This window comes from Rana temporaria, chromosome 4 (genome assembly GCF_905171775.1).
Source record: "Rana temporaria chromosome 4, aRanTem1.1, whole genome shotgun sequence".
NCBI classification, from domain to species: Eukaryota; Metazoa; Chordata; class Amphibia; order Anura; family Ranidae; genus Rana; species Rana temporaria.
In genome coordinates this window covers 421,277,922-421,283,459 of record NC_053492.1, presented here as the reverse complement: position 1 = coordinate 421,283,459, position 5,538 = coordinate 421,277,922, and the positions used below count along the sequence as shown (strand labels likewise).

Here is a 5,538-nt window from a genome sequence, read left to right as displayed (position 1 = left end):
CAGGGGAAATCTCATCTGATGCTGGTCTCTTGTTCCTCTTGGGCACTTTAGCAGTATATCTTCCCCTTTTTGCCGTCCTTTCTTTATCAGCTGATTGGTCAGATTCATTATCTCTCTTGTTCTTCTTTCCTCTGGTCTTCTCAATCTTCTCTTTCGTGTTATATTTTATTGTCTCATCTGCGATGGTCAACTGTTTCTTATTTGGAGGTGCAGGGGAAATCTCATCTGATGCTGGTCTCTTGTTCCTCTTGGGCACTATAGCAGTATATCTTCTCTTTTTTGCTGTCCTTTCTTTATCAGCTGATTGGTCAGATTCATTATCTCTCTTTTGCTTCTTTCCTCTGGTCTTGTCACTCTCCTCTCTGGAACTCTTTCTCTCTCCAGAATCCCTCCCCTCATCAGAGTTCCCATGTTTGTTTTTCCTTTTTTGGGGGTTTTGACGTGTCCCCGCCCTTAACCCACCACCTAATAAAATGGTCTCATCCAAATCATCCACAGAAGGTCCCCCTTGGAGGATTTTACAAGTAACCTCATGTCTCCTCTGATATGGATGATATCTTAAATTTAGCTTTTGCCTTTTTCCTTTGGCATTCTCCTCTCTGGAACTCTTTCTCTCTTCAGAGTTCCCACGCTTAGTTTCCCCATTTTTGGGGTGTTGAGGTGTCTCCACCTTTAACCCACTATGTAATAAAGTGGGCTTATCCAAATCATCCATAGAATATTGCTCTTGGATGAATTTCCAAGTAATCTCATCCCTGATCTTATATGGATGAAATCTGTAAGTGTGTCTTCTCCTTTGCCACTTCATAATAATATATTGTAATGAAATGCACAGAGCACTAGAAAAGCGATGCGTTTACCACCTCTAGCAAAATCAAACTGACTCAGTCCAACTGCAGATTGCTTATATTGACTGAGCTGTGAGTGAGTGAGTGAGAAACGTGTATAGTGCTATGACATCATCGTTGCTAGGATACCATCAGATAAGCCAGATGTTGTTTGCAAGAATACCAACTGCCAGTGCCTCCCCTCAGCCAATCAGATTCAAACTGACGATTTCCACAGTGATTTTCAAATTTTCAAAATAAGAGAGCTTAGTATTCACTTTGCATGTATGAAATCCAATACATAGATAAATCTGTGGAGCTCCTAACACAGATGAGGCTTTTATATAAGCCTGATTTTGGGGTCATTTCCAATGACATAGACAATTGTCATTAGGACTGCTCAAAACACATTGAGATGAATCAGTAAATAGGGTTTTTTAACCACTTGCTGACCTTGGCTTTTTCTGAAATGTGTTGTTTACAAGTTTAAATCAGTATTTTTTTCAAGAAAATTACTTAGATCTCCCAAATATATTTTAACAGAGACCCTAGAGATTAACCACTTAAGGACCGCCGCACGGCTATATACCTCCTTAGTTTGAAGAGGGATATCTCGGTAACGGCAGCAGCAGCTGCCACAACCGAGATATCCATCTCTTCAGGCAGCGGTCCTGTAAACGATAATGGTGGTCTCTGCAGCGGATTCGCTGTGAGATCACCGTTATCTGCGACGGGAGAGGGGCCCCCCCTCCCACCACTCTCCCGCAGCTGCAGAGCTGCTTTACATTGACTGAGCTATGACATCTTCGTTGCTAGGATACCATCAGAACAGCCAGAGTTCCGCTTCCAACTGCCAGTGCCTCCCCTCAGCCAATCAGATTCAAACTGACAATTTCCACAGTGATTTTCAAATTTTCAAAATAAGAGAGCTTAGTATTCACTCTGAAATCCAATACATAGATAAATCTGTGGAGCTCCTAATGAGGCTTTTATATAAGCCTGATTTTGGGGTAATTTCCAATGACATAGACAGTTGTCATTAGGGCTGCTCAAAACACATTGAGATGAATCAATCAGTAGATAGTTTTTTTTTTAATCCACCTGCTGACCTTGGCTTTTTCTGACATTTGTTGTTTACAAGTTTAAATCAGTATTTTTTTCAAGAAAATTACTTAGATCTCCCAAACACTATATATACTATATATACGCCAGGGTTGGGTCCTGGATGGACGCTATGTTGAGCCAATTTTTGGAGTCTGGTCTCTTTAAAGCAGTGGTGTAGGATTCAGGAGAGCCTCCCCTTCTGACCCCTGGCTTTCAGGCACACAGGGGGTTAAAGCGGTTGTTCCCCCCAAAAAATTGTTACCCTTAGATTGATGCTCGTTGTGTCTAGGGGAATCGGCTAGTTGTTTTAAAATCGAAGCTGTACTTACCGTTGTAGAGAGCGATCTTCTCCGCCACTTCCGGGTATGGTCTTCGGGTCTGGGCGTTCCTTCTTGATTGACAGCCTTTCGACAGGCTTCCGACGGTCGCATCTATTGCGTCACGATTTTCCGAAAGTAGCCGAACGTCGGTGCGCAGGCGCCGTATAGAGCCGCGCCGACGTTCGGCTTCTTTTGGCTACTCGTGACGCCATGGATGCGACCGTCGGAAGACTGTCAATCAAGAAGGAACGCCCAGTCCCGAAGACCATACCCGGAAGCGGCGGAGAAGATCGCTCTCTACAACGGTAAGTAAAGCTTCGATTTTAAAACAACTAGCCGATTCCCCTAGACACAACGAGCATCAATCTAAGGGTAACAATTTTTTGGAGGGGGAACTACCGCTTTAAGAACTCCCAGGAAATCAGCTTAAAGGACAGGAAGTGCTGATAGAGGGTGTGAAGGAGTTTGGGAGTAAACCTGTCTGCAGAAGCTGTGCATTGCTGGGAAGGACTGGAAGTTCTATAAGGCGGAGTGATATCAACTGCACTCCGCCTCTTATCCCTGCTAGTATTATCCAGAGCGGTTACTACCCCAAAACTGCACCCTTTTTAGCTATAGTGGCCAGGGGTGTACACCTGTTGTAGCTGCTGTAGGAATTATATGCCCTTTCACGCTTGGCAGGTATAGCAAGCCAAGCGTGACCTATTCAAGTGTATGAGGCAACTCTGCAAGCGCCCTGCAATCTTGTACAGTTCAGCGACCAAGGGATTAAAGTGGGGGGTTAGGAGGTGTTGCATCGCCTCCTCACCACCTGCTTTAACATGTTGGACCCCACACAAGTATGTAGTTGCCGGGGCACTTGCAGAATAGCCTTATTTACTTGAATAGGTTGCGTTTGGCGGGCGGTAGTGCCCACTGAAAGTGATAGGGGGCCATATTCTGAGAGAAGTTACGATGGAGTATCTCAGGATACTCCATCGTATCTCCCTTTTTTGGCCCGTGTATCTATGCGACTGATTCTTAGAATCATTTTCACATAGATACACTTAAGATCCGCCATGTGTAAGTCACTTACACTGTCGGATCTTAAATGTAAGTACGCCGCCCGCCGCTAGATGGCATGTACGTGAAGGACTCATTTGCTTATGCAAATGAGCCTGCTACGCCGATTCCCGAACGATTTCTCGTCGCTAACGTCGTTTGCGTAAGCGGAAACTTACTCCTGCTATATGAGGAGTAAGTTTCCGCAAGTCCCACGTAGGCCATGTTACGGATGGCGTCGGGTCCGCGTCGTGTTTTTCCGTCGGCTACGTCGTTTCCGTAAGTCGTTCTTGAATATGACTTTACGTCAATGACGCACACGTCGGCGTCATTGACATTTTACGCCGAGAACTGGAGAATGCGCACTGGGCTTTTTTAAGCCTGGCGCATGCGCAGTTACTTAGAATCGGGGGCATTTACACTCCGCCGCCCCAAACTACGGAGCAAGTGTTTGGGGAATACAGCACTTGCTCCTGTAGGTTGGGGCGGCGGAGTGTAAATGCCTTACGCGCAGCCCGCGGACATTTAGCCAGAATATGGGCCAGGGAGTATAATTCCTGCTGCAGCATGTGTATACCCTAGGCTTTTGCAGCTGAAGGGGGTACAGCTTGAGGGCAGTAAAACTGCGGCTCAACTGCAGGATTTTACTGCCCTCCGACCGTACGTGTGAATGAGCCCTAAAGGCTCCGCCACCAAATCCAACTAAGGGCTCATTCACAAGTGTAGCAGAAACTGTTGCTCCACTGAAAAGCAATCCAGGTATGTTTTACAGCTGGTGAGGTGGTGGTTACGATGCGGTGGTACAACAATTCTAGGCTTAAATCAGGTGGTGAGTGGACGATATTGCACCCTGTGATCTCTGACTTCTCCCATGTTGTTGGGTAGATCTCCTTGTCTCTAAGGTTGTCTACTCCTGCCGTCTAGATAGTCCAATAGATTAATAAAGTGTAGCGTTCCAAATTCCACAATAACTGATAGCAGAGTTTTACACCCAGCTGCCCATAGAGCTGACAGGGGTCTTCTCCTGTGCACCTTCAGTTTCTGCCTGGTGGACAGATGTCAAAACACTGCCGACTTCACACCGTGTGAAAGGGGCCCAAAACATACATCATTGAGTTTTCCATAAAAAAAAAAAGTTTATTACAATAAACATTTAGAAATGGTCATGGTTTCATAGGCAAATTGATCGCTCATCAGGTCTCCATATATCACTCTCTATATGACTAATACAGATTGAGTGTACTTCCTCGAACGCCTGGGAATGCGTCAACAGCTGCCAAAACCTGAATTTGAACCAGGGCCCTTTAGATCTTCAATCTAACGCTCTCCCAACTGAGCTATTTTGGCAAGTTAAGGGGCATATATTTTATTAATTAGACATTTAGCTGGATTCAAGTAGGGCGCTGCATCTTTAAGGCGGCGTAGCGTATCGTATTTACGCTACGCTGCCTTAAGTCAGCCTTTAAGGCGGCGGCGTAGCGTAAATGGGGCCGGCGTAAGCGCGCCTAATTCAAATGAGGATGAGGGGGCGTGTTTTATGTTAATGGGGGGGCGACCAGACGTGATTAACGTTTTTTACGAACAGCGAATGCGCCATCCGTGTACATATCCCAGTGTGCATTGCTCCAAAGTACGCCGCATGGACGTATTGGTTTCGACGTGAACGTAAATTACGTCCAGCCCCATTCACGGACGACTTACGCAAACAACGTAAAATTTTCAAATTTCGATGCGGGAACTACGGCCATACTTAACATTGGGTACGCCACCTAGGGGGCAGCTTTAACTTTACGCAGCGCATCTCTTACGGAAAAGGCGTATCTTTACTGCGACGGGCGCACGTAAGTTCGTGAATCGGCGTATCTAGGCATTTACATATTCTACGCCGAACTCAACGGAAGCGCCATCTAGCGGCCAGCCTAAATATTGCACCCTAAGATACGACGGCGCAGGCTGTCGTATCTTAGCTAGGTTTAAGTGTATCTCAGTTTGAGAATACACTTAAACTTACGACGGCGCAGATTCAGAGTTACGTCGGCGTATCTCTTTCTGAATCTAGCTAATTGAGTTTGCTTAGAGGTGGGATATTGTGGATTTTTGAGCGCTGTACTTTATTCATTTGTTTCATGAACTTGGCAATACATTTCTGGGTGCTTTCCTCTGCCGAAGGAGCTGCAGGTGCTGCATACAAGAAGGAAGAAAACAATTATTTGATCCCCTGCTGATTTTGTATGTTTGCCCACTGA

At 45.6% G+C, this 5,538-nt stretch overlaps 1 non-coding gene across 1 annotated transcript; it reads right to left on the bottom strand.

Annotated features, from left to right (window-relative positions):
- Positions 1-4,566: 4,566 nt before the first annotated feature.
- TRNAF-GAA lies at positions 4,567-4,639 on the bottom strand. Its single transcript has one exon. It is a non-coding gene; the product is annotated as a tRNA-Phe (tRNA).
- Between the last annotated feature and the right edge of the window lie 899 nt (positions 4,640-5,538).